Source organism: Panulirus ornatus, unplaced genomic scaffold, assembly GCF_036320965.1.
Source record: "Panulirus ornatus isolate Po-2019 unplaced genomic scaffold, ASM3632096v1 CTG_2714_pilon, whole genome shotgun sequence".
Taxonomy (NCBI): Eukaryota; Metazoa; Arthropoda; class Malacostraca; order Decapoda; family Palinuridae; genus Panulirus; species Panulirus ornatus.
Window position 1 is genome coordinate 20,347 of NW_027264380.1, and position 16,461 is coordinate 36,807.

The 16,461-nt window shown below is 43.9% G+C and overlaps 1 long non-coding RNA gene across 1 annotated transcript; it reads left to right on the forward strand.

Moving 5' to 3' along the window:
- Nucleotides 1-631: 631 nt before the first annotated feature.
- Nucleotides 632-15,621, forward strand: LOC139748444 (uncharacterized). Its single transcript, XR_011712675.1, has 3 exons — nucleotides 632-2,746; nucleotides 14,141-14,273; nucleotides 15,122-15,621. It is a non-coding gene; the product is annotated as an uncharacterized lncRNA (long non-coding RNA).
- Nucleotides 15,622-16,461: the final 840 nt, after the last annotated feature.

Consider the following 16,461-nt stretch of genomic DNA (forward strand, 5'->3'; position numbering starts at 1 on the left):
TCACTTTCAGGTTGTCTTCTGCTGTACCTCTAGGTTGTCTTGTGCTGTAACTTCAAGCTGTTTGCTTCACCTTCAGGTTTTTTTTCTGCTTTACCTCCAGGTCGTCTTCTGCTGCACCTACAGGTTGTCTTTTGCTGTACCCCCAAGTTGTCTTCTGCTGTACCTCTAGGATGTCTTCTGCTGCATCTCCAGGTTGTCTTCTGCAGTACCTCCAGGTTGTCTTCTGCTGTACTACCAGGTTGTCATCTGCTGAACCTCCAGGTTGTCCTCTCCTCTTCCTCCAGGTTCTCTTCTGCTGCACCTTCAGGTCTTTTGCTGAACCTTCAGTCTGTCTCCTGCACTTCCAGGTTGTCTTCTGTTGAACCTTCAAGTTGTCATTTGCTGTACATTCAAGTTGCTTTCTGCTGTACCTCCAGTTTGTCTGCTATCCCTCAAGGTTGTGTTCTGCTGCACCTCCAGGTTGTCTTCTGCTGTACCTGCAGGTTGTCCTCTGCTCCACCTTCAGGTTGTCTTCTGCTACACTTACAGGTATTATTCTGCTGTACCTCCAGGTTTTCTTCATCTGTACCTCCAGGTTGTCTTCTGATGTAACTCCAGGTTGTCTTCGTCTGTAACTCCAGGTTATCCTCTGCTCCACATTCAGGTTATCTTCTGCTGCGCTTACAGGTTGCATACTGCTGTACCTCCAGGTTATCTTCTGCTGTACCTCCAGGTTGTGCTCTACTGCTAATTGAAGCTGTCTTCTGCTGTACTTACAAGTTGTCCTCTGCTGTAACTCCAGGTTCTCTTCTGCTGTACCTTCAGGTTGTCTTTTGCTGTACCTCTAGGCTGTCTTCTGCTGTACCTTCAAGCTGTTTGCTTCGCTTTCAGGTTGTCTTCTGCTATATCTTCAAGCTTTTTGCTGCACCTCAAGGTTATCTTCTGCTATGCCTCCAGGTGAAGACTGTCTTCTGCTGTACCTTCAAGATGTTTGATTCACTTTGAGGTTGTCTTCTGCTGTACCTCTAGGTTGTCTTCTGCTGTACCTTCAAGCTGTTTGCTTGACCTTCACTTTTTTTTCTGCTGTATCTCCAGGTCGTCGTCTGCTGCACCTACAGGTTGTCTTCCGCTGTACCTCCAGGTTGTCTTCTGCTGCATCTCCAGGTTGTCTTCTGCTGTACCTCCAGGTTGTCTTCTGCTATACTACCAGGTTGTCATCTGCTGTACCTCCAGGTTCTCCTCTGCCCCAACTTCAGGTTGCCTTCTGCTACACTTACAGGTTTCATTCTGCTGTCAATACCAGTGTCGGTGTACTGACTAGCGTGAGCACTGTTGAGGGAATTTATGCCACTGAAATACGTCAAATGGCTGCAAGGTTGCAACAGGCATATCCAGAGGACCTGGAGGACTGCTATCCTGATGAATCCTTCATTATGTTCAGTGCACAAAGTGCAAGTCACATGTGATGACAAGACCCTTTATATGCACTTCGTGAACTAGACACTTCACAACTGGATGTGCTTTTGCCCAACATATGAGTTGCTTTGATTATTCATGCGACTATTATGGCGCCAAATGCTGGAGGGGATCGAGCCATTAAAATATCTAGAAACATGCATTCCGCATTAGCGTTACTATAAGTTAACCCAGCATGCTATCGACTCCGTGATCAGCTTATATAGGATTTGTGTATAGTGTTATAATTTCATGCTTTACGTGTGAGGAATTAATGGTTTTAATATAGTGCCTGGCGCCCCAAGGTAGCTTAACTCACAGAGGGGCTCCACAAGTGAACACAGGTATAAGGTATCATGTGTTAAGTTCAATTCTGATATTTTCTATCACTGGCTGTCATACGTGTTATCTGCGTCTCTAGAGGATGGCGCTTTGATCACGCCGCTGGCATATCTGTCCAATCGAAAAAGATCAGTATGGAAAATGTTACTCTCCTAGACTAGTGTGGTGCCAGTCTATCATGAAAGTGATATATAGAACTCTACCTCAGCGATCAGATAGCGTTACAATAATCACCTGCTCTGCGTCTGATATCTCCTCTGATGACATTTTTTGATATTTTCGGCAGAGATGATAGGTTCCACCGAAATTTGAGATTCGAAAAGGTGGTGTTAATGGTCACAATAACACCATAAAAGATAGTACACATATTAATACAATGATCAAAATCAAAGCACTTCATTATCAGTATAAGTTCGCTTTACTATTAAGCACATTTTACTTAATATGTCACCTAGGAGAAAGTCTTTTTTTTTACCCTAACCGTTCTCTACACGTTCTCCTTTACAAGTTACGAGCTTATCATAAGATAGATTTAGTGGTGGCAATATTAACGCCTTCATAAAACCTATAGTAATCTAGGGTAGTTATCCTTCTCAAATACATTCTCCGTCGTTCAAATATGTGACGTCAGATGTTTATGTCAGTTGACCCAGAGCAATGGTGGCTTAAGGATTTATCCAGTGTGTGTCTGTGTTTGTACAATGGTTTTAAACCCATTTTTTTGACAGTGTTACGGTGTGAGAACTGTCGACATACCAGTGGATATAAGAACAATGGCTAATTATCCTAAAGCGTCTTCATCTGGTGTACAAGACATTCAGAGAGTGTAAACATTCAGTTGTCGATGCCATGAAGATCACACACAAACAAGCGTTCGTCACAAGAGGCAGCCAAATGGAGGTCAAAGTATTATACTGCTATACATTTGGATAGAGAAGTCATGCTGAGGACGCTGCATGACCTGGACGAGGTAAGTAAGTTTTCGTTGAAATCATAAGACATGTTTGACGCTGGCGGTGAATCACTGAACGAAACCCAGGACGCAAGTGGGTGGAGCTGTTGCCATATGATTCATCGTCAAATCTTTATTATGCTTTACTTCTGGTGAAATTTATAGACGATACGAGTGAATAGTTATGTTATCTATACATTACGTAGAAGCTGTACATTTTTACATATGAGCATAAAGAATATACTTTGATTACGTGATTACGTATCGAGATATTTACTTTTTCATATACGTCTATTTAAAAGAAACTCTTAATGAACTTTGTATGACCATTTTGATGAAGAAATAGATAATTTTATCTGATATAGAGAGTATATTATCAGAAAAGACGTCAACATATTTGGTTGGTAGGATGAAGTACATGGAGACACCGAGACCGTGAGCGGGTGGGAGCCGTAGGCCTCAGACCTGTTAACACACTTCTGGATTCCAGCCCAAGTTTTCATCTCAATTTTTTTTACACGTTGTATTTATATATGTTGGTGACGTCACCTGATGTTCTGACGTCACTGTTCCATGATTAGGTCGGCCTGATGACGTCGACTTCAAAATGGTTTTGACGTCAGCATAGAAATGTTAGGAAGATTTGATCATATATTTCTTACAGTTCACTCTTTGTTAATGTTTCCTCCTGTGCTGCGTTACATAGGCTGAGTCTATCATTATCTTTTAGACCATTGGATTTCACTCACGTGTACGTTTTTCATATGTTTCGTGGTATAAGGTTTATATTAAGTCTCTTTATAGTATCCTATAACGTGTTATAAGATGGGATCTTATATAATGATAATTCTTTTTTTTTTCAACAATACTGCCATTATTTATGACCCCTTGATATGCCTTACTATATAGTAACCTGTTGCCTCTTATTGAACCTACAGTATGTCCTCAACGGTACCTGTAGGTTGTGTTTCGCTGTAACTACTGGTCATCTTCTGCTGTACCTAATCTTCGTATTCTGCTGTACCTACAGGTTGTATTCTGCTGTACCTACAGGTCGTTTTCTATTGTACCTACAGGTCGTCTTCTATTGTACCTACAGGTCGTCTTCTAGTGTACCTACAGGTCGTCTTCTAGTGTACCTACAGGTCGTCTTCTAGTGTACCTACAGGTCGTCTTCTACTGTACCCACAGGTCGTCTTCTACTGTACTTACAGGTCATCTTCTACTTTACCTCTGTCTTCTACTGTACCTACAGGTCGTCTGCTACTGTACCTACAGGTCATCTTCTACTGTACCTCCAGGATGTCTTCTACTTTACCCACAGGTCATCTTCTACTCTACCCACAGGTTGTCTTCTACTGTACCTACAGGTCGTCTTCTATGCCTAGAGGTCATCTACTGTACCTACAGGTCGTCTTGTCCTGTGCCTTCAGGTTATCTTTTACTGTACCTCCAGGTCGTCTTCTACTGTGCCTCCAGGTCGTCTTCTACTGTACCTACAGGTCTTCTTCTGCTGTACCTCCAGGTCGTCTGCTGCTGTACCTCCAGGTCGTCTGCTGCTGTACCTACAGGTTGTCTGCTGCTGTACCTCCAGGTTGTGCTCTGCTGTACCTCCAGGATGTCTTCTGTTCCACCTCCAGGTTGTCCTCTGATGTACTTTCAGGTTGTCTTCTGCTGTACCTTCAAGCTGTTTCCTTCACCTCCAGGTTTCTCTTCTGCAGCACCTCCAGGCTGTGCTCTGATGTACCTTCAGGTTGTCTTCTGCTGTACCTTCAAGCTGTTTGCTTCACCTCCAGGTTTTGCTTCTACTGTACCTCCAGGTTGTCTTTTACTGTGCCTCGAGGCTGTCTTCTGCTGTACCTCCAGATTGTCTTCTGCTGTACATCTAGGTTATCCTCCGCTCCACCTTCAGGTTGTCTTCAGCAACACTTACAGGTTTTCTTCTCCTGTACCTCCAGGTTGTCTACTGATGCACCTCCAGGTTGTCCTCTGCTTCACCTTCAGGTTGTTTTCTCCTCCATCTTCAGATTGTCTTCGGATGTAACTCTAGGTTATCCTCTGTTCCACCTTCAGGGTATCTTCTGCTGCACTTACAAGTTGTATAGTGCTGTACCTCTAGGTTGTCTTCTGCTGTACCTTCAAGCTGTTTGCTTCACCTCCAGGTTTATGTCTGTTGGACCTCCAGGATGTCTTCTGCTGTACTTCTAGGTTGTCGGATGCTGTACCTCTAGGTTGTCTTCTGCTGTGCCTTCAAACTGTTTCCTTCACCTCCAGGTTGTCTTCTGCTGCATCTCCAGGTTGTCTTCTGCTGTATCTACAGGTTTTCTTCTGCTGTACTTCCAGGATGTCTGCTGCTGTACCTCTAGGTTGTCCTCTGTTGTACCGCTAGGTTGTCTTCTGCTGCATATCCAGGTTGTCTTCTACTGTACCTCCAAGTTGTCTTCTGCTATACTTCCAGGTTGTCCTCTGTTGTACCTCCAGGTTCTCTTCTGCTGCACCTTCAGGTCTTTTACTGAACCTCCAGTCTGTCTCCTGCACTTCCAGGTTGTCTTCTATTGAACCTCCAAATTGTCCTCTGCTGTATATTCAAGTTGTTTTCTGCTGTACCTCCAGTTAGTTTGATGCACTTCAAGGTTGTCTTCTGCTGTATTTCTAAGATATCCTCTGCTCCAACTTCAGGTTGCCTTCTGCTGTACTTCCAAGTTGTCCTCTGCTCCACTTCAGGTCATCATCTGCTGCACTTACAGGTTGTATACTGCTGTACCTTCATGTTGTCTGCTGATATACCTCCAGGTTGTCTGATACATACCTCCAGGTTGTCTGATACATACCTCCAGGTTGTCTGATACTGTACCTCCTGGTTGTGCTCTACTGTACCTCCATGCTGTCTTCTGTTGTACCTCCAGGTTATCTTCTGCTGTACCTCGGGGTTGTCTTCTGCTGTACCTTCAAGCTGTTTGATTCACCTTCAGGTTGTCTTCTGCTGTATATTCAAGCTGTTTGCTTCACCTCCAGGTTTTTTTCTGCAACACCTCCACGTTGTCTGCTGCTGCACCTACAGGTTTTCTTCTGCTGTACTTCCAGGTTGTCTGCTGCTATACCTCCAGGTTCTCATCTGCTGTACCTCTAGGTTGTCTTCTGCTGCATTTCCAGGTTGTCTTCTTCTGTACTTCCATATTGTCCTCTGCTGTACATCCAGGTTCTCTTCTGCTGCACCTTCAGGTTTTTTGCTAAACCTCCAGTCTGTCTCCTGCACTTCCAGATTGTCTTCTGTTGAACCTCCAAGTTGTCCTCTGTTGTACAATCAAGTTGTTTTCTGCTGTACCTCCAATTTGTCTGCTGTACCTCCAATTTGTCTGCTGCACCTCCAGGTTGTCTTCTGCTTTACCTTCAGGTTATTTTCTGCTGTATCTTCAGGTTGTCTTCTGCTGCATCTTCAGGTTGTCTTCTTTTGAACCTCCAAGTTGTCTTCTGCTGCATCTTCAGGTTGTCTTCTGCTGCATCTTCAGGTTGTCTTCTGCTGCATCTTCAGGTTGTCTTCTGCTGCACCTTCAGGTTGTCTTCTGCTGTACCTCCAGGTTTTCTACTCCTGTACCTCCAGGTTGTCGTCTGATGCACCTCCAGGTTGTCTTCGGCTGTAACTCGAGGTTATCCTCTGCTCCACATTCAAGTTATCTTCTGCTGCGCTTACAGGTTGTATACTGCTGTACCACTAGGTTGTCTTGTGCTGTACCTTCAAGCTGTTTGCTTCACCTCCAGGTTTGTTTCTGCTGCACCTCCAGGTTGTCTTCTGCTGTAATTCCAGGTTCTTTGCTGCTGTACCTCTAGGCCGTCCTCTGCTCCACCTGCAGGTTGTCTTCTGCTACACTTACATGTTTATACTGCTGTACCTCCATCTTTTCTTCAGTACCTCCAGGTTGTCCTCTGATGCACCTCCAGGCTGTCTTCTGCTGTAAATCTAGGTTTTCCTCTGCTCCACACTCAGGTTATCTTCTGCTGCACTTACAGGTTGTATGATCCTGTACCTCCAGGTTATCTTCTCTTGTACATCTAGGTTGTGCTCTGCTGTACCTCCATGTCTTCCGCTGTGCCTTGGGGTTATCTTCTGCTGCACCTCCAGGTTGTGCTCTGTTGTTTCTCCAGGTACTCTTTTACTGTACCTCATGGCTGCCTTCTGCTGTACCTTTAAGCTGTTTGATTCACCTTCAGGTTGTCTTCTGCTGTACCTCTAGGTTGTCTTTTGCTGTACCTTCAAACTATTTGCTTCACCTCCAAGTTTTTTCCTGCTGCACCTCCAGTTTGTCTGCTGCTGCACCTATACGTTGTCTGCTGCTGTACCTCCAGGTTGTCATCTGCTGTACTTCTAGGTTGTCTTCTGCTGCATCTCAAGGTTGTCTTCTGATATACTTCCAAGTTGCCTTCTGCTGTACTTTCAGACTGTCCTATTCTGTACCACCAGGTTCTCTTCTGCTGCACCTTCAGGTCTTTTGCTGAAAACTCCAGTCTGCCTCCTGCACTTCCAGGTTGTCTTCTGCTGTACCTCCAGGTTGTCTTCTGCTGTATCTTCAGGTTGTCCTCTGCTGCACCTCCAGGTTGTCGTCTGCTGTACTTCCAGGTTCTTTTCTGTTGAACCTCCAAGTTGTCCTCTGCTCTACATTCAAGTCATTTTCTGCTGTACCTCCAGTTAGTCTGCTCCACCTACAGCTTGTCTTCTGCTGTACCTTCAGGTTGAGCTCTTTTCTACCTCTAAATTGACATCTATTCCACCTCCAGGTTGTCTTGTGCTCCATCTTCTGGTTGTCTTCTGCTGCACTTCCTGGTTGTCCTCTGCTCCACCTTCAGGTTGTCTTCTGCTACACTTACAGGTTTTATGCTTCTGTACCTCCAGCTTTTCTTCTCCTGTACCTCCATGTTGTCTTCTGATGCACCTCCAGGCTGTCTTCTGCTGTAACTCCAGGTTTTCCTCTTCTCCACACTCAGGTTATCTTCTGCTAACACTTACAGGTTGTATGATGCTGTACCTCCAGGTTATCTTCTGCTGTACATCTAGGTTGTGCTCTGCTGTACCTCCATGTTGTCTTCCGCTGTACCTCGGGGTTATCTTCTGCTGTACCTCCAGGTTGTGCTCTGCTGTTTCTCCAGGTTGTCTTTAACTGTAACTCATGGCTGTCTTCTGCTGTACCTTTAAGCAGTTTGATTCACCTTCAGGTTGTCTTCTGCTGTACCTCTAGGTTGTCTCTTGCTGTACCTTCAAACTATTTGCTTCACCTCCAAGTTTTTTCCTGCTGCACCTCCAATTTGTCTACTGCTGCACCTACACGTTGTCTGCTGCTGTACCTCCAGGTTGTCATCTGCTGTACTTCTAGGTTGTCTTCTGCTGCATCTCAAGGTTGTCTTCTGATATACCTCCAAGTTGCCTTCTGCTGTACTTTCAGACTGTCCTATGCTGTACCTACAGGTTCTCTTCTGCTGCACCTTCAGGTCTTTTGCTGAAAACTCCAGTCTGCCTCCTGCACTTCCAGGTTGGCTTCTTTTGAACCTCCAAGTTGTCCTCTGCTGTACATTAATGTTGTTTTCCGCTGTACCTCCAGGTTGTCTTCTGCTTTACTTCCAAGTTGTCTGCTGCTGTATCTCCTGGTTGTCTTCTGCTCCATCTTCAGGTTGTCTTCTGCTGAATCTTCAGGTTGTCTTCTGCTGAATCTTCAGGTTGTCTTCTGCTGAATCTTCAGGTTGTCTTCTGCTGAATCTTCAGGTTGTCTTCTGCTGAATCTTCAGGTTGTCTTCTACTGAATCTTCAGGTTGTCTTCTGCTGCACCTCCAGGTTGGATTTTCCTGAATCTTCAGGTTGTCTTCTACTGAATCTTCAGGTTGTCTTGTGCTCCAACTTCAGGTTGTCTTCTGCTGAATATTCGGGTTGTCTTCTGCTACACCTCCAGGTTGTGTTTTCCTGAGTCTTCAGGTTGTCCTCTGCTGAATCTTCAGGTTGTCTTCTGCTACACCTCCAGGTTGTCTTTTCCTGAATCTTCAGGTTGTCTTCTGCTCCATCTTCAGGTTGTCTTCTGCTGCATCTTCAGGTTGTCTTCTGCTACACTTCCTGGTCTTATTGTGCTGTACCTCCAGGTCTTCTTCTCCTGTACCTGCAGATTGTGCTCTGCTGTTCCTCCAGGTTGTCTTCTGCTGTACCTCGAGGTTGTCGTCTGCTGTACCTTCAAGCTATTTCCTTCACCTCCAGGTTTTTTTTTTTTTTTGCTGCACCTCCAGGTTGTCTTCTGCTACACCTATGGGTTGTCTTATGCTACACCTACTGGTTGTCTTCTGCTGTACTTCCTGGTTGTCTTCTGCTGTGTCTTCAAGCTGTTCGCTTCACCTCCAGGTTGTCTTCTGCTGTACTTCCAGGGTGTTTTCTGCTGTATCTACAGGTTGTCTTCTGCTGCTGCACCTTCAAACTATTTGCTTCACCACCAGGTTTTTTCCTGCTGCACATCCAGGTTGTCTTCTGCTGTACCTCCAGGTTGTCTTCTGCTGTAACTCCAGGTTGTCTTCTGCTTTACCTCCAGGTTTTCTTCTGCTGCAGCTACAGGTTGCCTTCTGCTGTACTTCCAGGCTGTCTGCTGCTGTACCTCCAGGTGGTCTTCTGCTGTACCTCTAGGTTGTCTTCTACTGAATCTCCAGGTTGTCTTCTGCTGTACCTCCAGGTGTTCTCCTGTACTTCCAGGTTGCCCTCTACTGTACCTAAAGATTGTCATCTGCTGTATCTTCAGGTTGTCCTCTGCTGCACCTCCAGGTTGTCGTCTGCTGTACTTCCAGGTTCTCTTCTGTTGAACCTCCAAGTTGTCCTCTTCTGTACATTCAAGTCGTTTTCTGCTGTACCTCCAGTTAGTCTGCTCCACCTCCAGCTTGTCTTCTGCTGTACCTTCAGGTTGAGATCTTTTCTACCTCTAAACTGACATCTACTCCACCTCCAGGTGTTCTTGTGCTCCATCTTCTGGTTGTCTTCTGCTGCACTTCCTGGTTGTCCTCTGCTCCACCTTCAGGTTGTCTTCTCCTACACTTACAGGTTTTATGCTTCTGTACCTCCAGCTTTTCTTCTCCTGTACCTCCAGGTTGTCTTCTGATGCACCTCCAGGCTGTCTTCTGCTGTAACTCCAGGTTTTCCTCTGCTCCACACTCAGGTTATCTTCTACTGTACATCTAGGTTGTGCTCTGCTGTACTTCCATGTTGTCTTCCGCTGTACCTCGAGGTAATCTTCTGCTGTACTTCCAGGTTGCGCTCTGCTGTTTCTCCAGGTTCTCTTTTACTGTACCTCATGTCTGTCTTCTGCTGTACCTTTAAGCTTTTTGATTCACCTTCAGGTTGTCATCTGCTGTACTTCTAGCTTGTCTTCTGCTGCATCTCAAGGTTGTCTTCTGATATACCTCCAAGTTCCCTTCTGCTGTACTTTCAGACTGTCCTATGCTGTACCTCCAGGTTCTCTTCTGCTGCACCTTCAGGTCTTTTGCTGCAAACTCCAGTCTGCCTCCTGCACTTCCAGGTTGGCTTCTTTTGAACCTCCAAGTTGTCCTCTGCTGTACATTAATGTTTTTCGCTGTACCTCCAGGTTGTCTTCTGCTGTACTTCCAATTTGTCTGCTGCTGTATCTCCTGGTTATCTTCTGCTCCATCTTCAGGTTGTCTGCTGCTGTATCTCCTGGTTGTCTTCTGCTGAATCTTCAGGTTGTCTTCTGCTGAATCTTCAGGTTGTCTCCTGCTGAATCTTCAGGTTGTCTTCTACTGAATCTTCAGGTTGTCTTCTACTGAATCTTCAGGTTGTCTTGTGCTCCAACTTCAGGTTGTCTTCTGCTGAATCTTCAGGTTGTCTTGTGCTCCACCTTCAGGTTGTCTTCTGCTGAATCTTCGGGTTGTCTTCTGCTACACCTCCATGTTGTGTTTTCCTGAATCTTCAGGTTGTCTTCTGCTACACCTCCAGTTTGTCTTTTGCTGAGTCTTCGCGTTGTCATCTGCTCCACCACCAGGTTGTCTTCTGCTCCATCTTCAGGTTGTCTTCTGCTGCATCTTCAGATTGTCTTCTGCTACACTTCCTGGTCTTATTGTGCTGTACCTCCAGGTCTTCCTCTCCTGTACCTGCAGGTTGTGCTCTGCTGTTTCTCCAGGTCGTCTTCTGCTGTACCTCGAGGTTGTCGTCTGCTGTACCTTCAAGCTATTTCCTTCACCTCCAGGTTTTTTTTTTGCTGCACCTCCAGGTTGTCTTCTGCTACACCTACTGGTTGTCTTCTGCTGTACTTCCAGGTTGTCTGCTGCTGTTCATCCAGGTTGTCTTTTGCTGTACCTCGAGATTGTCCTCTGCCGTACCTTCAAGCTGTTTCATTCACCTTCAGGTTGTCTTCTGCTGTACCTTCAAGCTCTTTGCTTCACCTCCAGGTTTTTTATCTGCTGCATTTCCAGGTTGTCCTCTGCTCCCCCTTCACCTTGTCTTCTTCTACACTTACAGTTTTTATTCTGTCGTACCTCTCGGTTTTCTTCTCCTCTACCTCCAAGTTCTCTTCTGATGTACCTTCATGTTGTCTTCTGACACACCTCCAGGTTGTCTTCTGCTGTAACTCGGGGTTATCTTCTGCTGTACCTCCAGGTTGTGCTCTGCTGTTTCTCCAGGTTGTCTTTTACTGTACCTCATGGCTGTCTTCTGCTGTACCTTTAAGCTGTTTGATTCACCTTCAGGTTGTCTTCTGCTGTACCTCTAGGTTGTCTTTTGCTGTACCTTCAAACTATTTGCTTCACCTCCAAGTTTTTTCCTGCTGCACCTCCAGTTTGTCTACTGATGCACCTACACGTTGTCTGCTGCTGTACCTCCAGGTTGTCATCTGCTGTACTTCTAGGTTGTCTTCTGCTGCATCTCAAGGTTGTCTTCTGATATACCTCCAAGTTGCCTTCTGCTGTACTTTCAGACTGTCCTATGCTGTACCTCCAGGTTCTCTTCTGCTGCACCTTCAGGTCTTTTGCTGAAAACTCCAGTCTGCCTCCTGCACTTCCAGGTTGGCTTCTTTTGAACCTCCAAGTTGTCCTCTGCTGTACCTTCAGTTTATTTTCTGCTATATCTCCAGGTTGTCTTCTGCTGCATCTTCAGGTTGTCTTCTGCTGTACCTCCAGCTTGTGTTCTGTTGTTCCTTCAAGTTGTCTTCCTCTGTACTTCCAGGTTGTCCTCTGCTGTAACTGCAGGTTCTCTTCTGCTGTACCTTCAGGTTGTCTTTTGCTGTACCTCCAGGCTGTCTTCTGCTGTACCTTCAGGCTGTTTGCTTCTATTTCAGGTTGTCTTCTGCTGTATCTTCAAGCTTTTTGCTTCACCTCAAGGTTATCTTCTGCTATACCTCCAGAAGAAGACTGTCTTCTGCTGCACCTTCAAGTTGTTTGCTTCACCTTCAGGTTTTTTTCTGCTGTACCTCCAGGTCGTCGTCTGCTACACCTTCAGGTTCTCTTCCGCTGTACCTCTAGGTTGTCTTCTGCTGTACTACTAGGTTGTCATCTGCTGTACTTCCAGGTTGTCCTCTCCTGTTCCTCCGGGTTCTCTTCTGATGCACCTTCAGGTCTTTTGCTGAACCTCAAGTCTGTCTCCTGCACTTCCAGGTTGTCTTATGTTGAACCTCCAAGTTGTCATTTGCTCTACATTCAAGTTGTTTTCTGCTGTACCTCTAGTTTGTTTGCTGTACTTCCAGGTTGTCCTCTGCTTAAACTTCAGGTTGCCTTCTGCTACACTTACAGGTTCCATTCTGCTGTCAATACCAATGTCGGTGGACTGACTAGAATGAGCCTTTGAAGACGCCAAAGGGGATTTACATTAATCCTTCAATTTTCCTCTAAATTTTTCAATGTCTCCACGCAATTCTCTTGCCCTTTGGCATCCCCAAAGTGGTATTAAAGTAAGCTTTCGAAATGTTTCTTTCCCTTTTGATGCCTCTATGCCCCTATAATTGCCTTTGGCGGCACCAAAGGGGATTTAAACTAAATCTTTAATTTGTCTTTTTATTTTTGGATGCCACCATGCAAAGGTATTGGATTTTGGTACCCCTAAACGGTCTGTTAAGTAAACTTTTAATTTGTCTCTTTCCCTTCAGATGCCACTATTCCCCTGTAAAGGCCTTTGAAGACGCCAAAGGGGAGTTAGATTAATCCTTCAATTTTCCTCTAAATTTTTCGATGAGTCCATGCAATTCTCTTGCCCTTTGGCATCCCCAAAGTGGTATTAAAGTAAGCTTTCGAAATGTTTCTTTCCCTTTTGATGCCTCTATGCCCCTATAATTGCCTTTGGCGGCACCAAAGGGGATTTAAACTAAATATTTAATTTGTCTTTTTGTTTTTGGATGCCACCATACAAAAACTTTGGCACCCCTAAACGGTCTGTTAAGTAAACTTTTAATTTGTCTCTTTCCCTTCAGATGCCACTATTCCCCTGTAAAGGCCTTTGAAGACGCCAAAGGGGATTTAGATTAAACCTTCAATTTTTCTCTAAATTTATGTATGCCTCACCGCAATTCTCTTGACCTTTGCCATCCCCAAAGAGGCATTAAAGTAAGCTTTCCTAATGTTTCTATCCCTTATGATGCATCTATGCCCCTGTAATTGCCTTTGGCGGCAACAAAGGGGTATTAAAATAAACCTTTAATTTATCTTTATATTTTTGGATGCCACCATGCAACTGTATTGGACTTTGGCACCCCCAAAGGGGTATTTTAAGTAAACTTTTAATTAGGGTCTTTCCCTTTAGATACCACTATTCCCCTGTAAAGGCCTTTGAAGACGCCAAAGGGGATTTAGATTAAACCTTCAATTTTTCTCTAAATTTTTGGATGCCTCAGCGCAATTCTCTTGACCTTTGGCATCCCCAAAGAGGCATTAAAGTAAGCTTTCCTAATGTTTCTATCCCTTATGATTCCTCTATGCCCCTGTAATTGCCTTTGGCGGCAACAAAGAGGTTTTAAAATAAACCTTTAATTTATCTTTTTATTTTTGGATGCCAACATGCAACTGTATTGGACTTTCGCACCCCCAAAGGGTATTTTAAGTAAACTTTTAATTAGGGTCTTTCCCTTTAGATACCACTATTCCCCTGTAAAGGCCTTTGAAGACGCCAAAGGGGATTTAGATTAATCCTTCAATTTTCCTCTAAATTTATGGATGCCTCACCGCAATTTTCTTGACCTTTGGCATCCCCAAAGTGGCATTAAAGTAAGCTTTGCAAATGTTTCTTTCCCTTTTGATGCCTTTATGCCCCTGTAATTACCTTTGGCGGCTCTAAAGGGGATTTAAACTAAACCTTTCATTTGTCTTTTTACTTTTGGATGCCACCGTGCAGCTGTATTGGAGTTTGGCACCCCTAAACGGTCTTTTATATAAAATTTTAATTTATATCTTTCACTTCAGATGCCACTACTCCCCTGTAAAGGCCTTTGAAGACGCCAAAGGGGATTTAGATTAATCCTTCAATTTTCCTCTAAGATTTTGGATGCCTCCACGCAATTCCCTTGCACTTTGGCATCCCCAAAGTGGCATTAAGGTAAGCTTTGCAAAAGTTTCTTTCCCTTTTGGTGCCTCTATGCCCCTGTAATTGCCTTTGGTGGCGCCAAAGGGGATTTAAACTAAAGCTTTAATTTGTCTTTTTATTTTTGGATGCCACTATGCAAAGGTATTGGACTTTAGCACCCCTAAACGGTCTGTTAAGTAAACTTTTAATTTGTCTCTTTCGATTCTGATGCCACTATTCCCCTGTAAACGCCTTTCAAGACGCCAAAGGGGAGTTAGATTAATACTTCAATTTTCCTCTAAATTTTTCAATGCGTTCATGCAATTCTCTTGCCTTTGGCATCCCCAAAGTGGCATTAAAGTAAGCTTTCCAAATGTTTCTTTCCCTTTTGATGCCTCTCTGCCCCTGTAATTGCCTTTGGCGGCACCAAAGGGGATTTAAAAAAATCTTTAATTTGTCTTTTTATTTTTGGATGCCACCATGCAAAGGTATTAGACTTGGGCACCCCAAAACGGTCTGTTAAGTAAACTTTTAATTTGTCTCTTTCCCTTCAGATGCCACTATTACCCTGTAAAGGCCTTTGAAGACGCCAAAGGGCATTTAGATTAATCCTTCAATTTTCTCTAAATTTTTGGATGCCTCACCGCAATTCTCTTGACCTTTGGCATCCCCAAAGTGGCATTAAAGTAAGCTTTCCAAATGTTTCTTTCCCTTATGATGCCTCTATGCCCCTGTAATTGCCTTTGGCGGCGCCAAACGGGATTGAAAATAAAACTTTAATTTGTCTTTTTAATTTTGGATACCTCCGTGCAGCTGTATTGGACTTTGGCACCCCTAAACGGTCTTTTATATAAAATTTTGATTTATCTCTTTCCCTTCAGATGCCACTACTCCCCTGTAAAGGCCTTTGAAGACGCCAAAGGGGATTTAGATTAATCCTTCAATTTTCCTCTAAGATTTTGGATGCCTCCACGCAATTCCCTTGCACTTTGGCATCCCTAAAGAGGCATTAAGGTAAGCTTTGCAAATGTATCTTTCCCTTTGGTGCCTCTATGCCCCTGTAATTGCCTTTGGTGGCGCCAAAGGGGATTTAAACTAAAGCTTTAATTTGTATTTTCATTTTTGGATGCCACCATGCAAAGGTATTGGAATTTGGCACCCCTAAACTGTCTTTTAAGTATACTTTTAATTTTTCTCTTTCCCTTCAGATGCCACTATTCCCCTGTAAAGGCCTTTGAAGACGCCAAAGGAGAGTTAGATTAATCCTTCAATTTTCCTCTAAATGTTTCGATGCGTCCATTCAATTCTTTTACCCTTTAGCATCCCCAAAGTGGCATTAAAGTAAGCTTTCCAAATGTTTCTTTCCCTTTTGATGCCTCTATGCCCCTGTAATTGCCTTTGGCGGCGCCAAAGGGGATTAAAATAAACCTTTAATGTGTCTTTTAATTTTTGGAAGCCCACCATGAAACTGTATTGGACTTTGGCACCCCCAAAGGTATTTTAAGTAAAATTTTTATTTAGTGTCTTTCCCTTTAGATGCCACTATTCCCCTGTAAAGGACCTTTGAAGACGCCAAAGGTGATTTAGATTAATCCTTCAATTTTCCTCAAATTTTTGTATGTCTCCACTCCAATTCTCTTGCCTTTGGCAATCCCCAAAGTGGTGTTAAAGTAAGCTTTCCAATGTTTCTTTCCCATTAGAATCATCTATGCCCCTCAATTGGCCTTTGGGGCGCAAAGGGGATTTAAAACTAAAACTTTTAATTTGTCTTTTTGTTTTTGGCTACCACCAATCGGCAAAGGTATTAAGAACTTTGGCACCCCTAAACGGTTGTAAGTAAACTTTTAATTTTCTCTTTCCCTTCAGATGCAACTATTTCTAATATATTTTTTTTCCCCTGTAAATGGCCTTTGAAGATGCCAAGGAGATTGAGAATTTAATCCTTCAAATTTTCTCTAAATTTTTGGATGCCACACCGCAATTTCTCTTGCCCTTTTGGCAATAATCCAAAGTGGATTAAAGTAAGCTTTCCAAATGTTCTTTCCCTAAGAGATGCCTCTATTGCCCCTGTAATTGCTTTGGCGGCCCAAAGTGGATTTTTAAAAATAAACATTTAGTTTATCTTTTATTTTTGGACGCCACCCTGAAAAAGTATGGACTTTGACACCCCTAAAAACGGTCTGTTAAGTAAACTTTTAATTTGTCTCTTTCCCCTCAAATG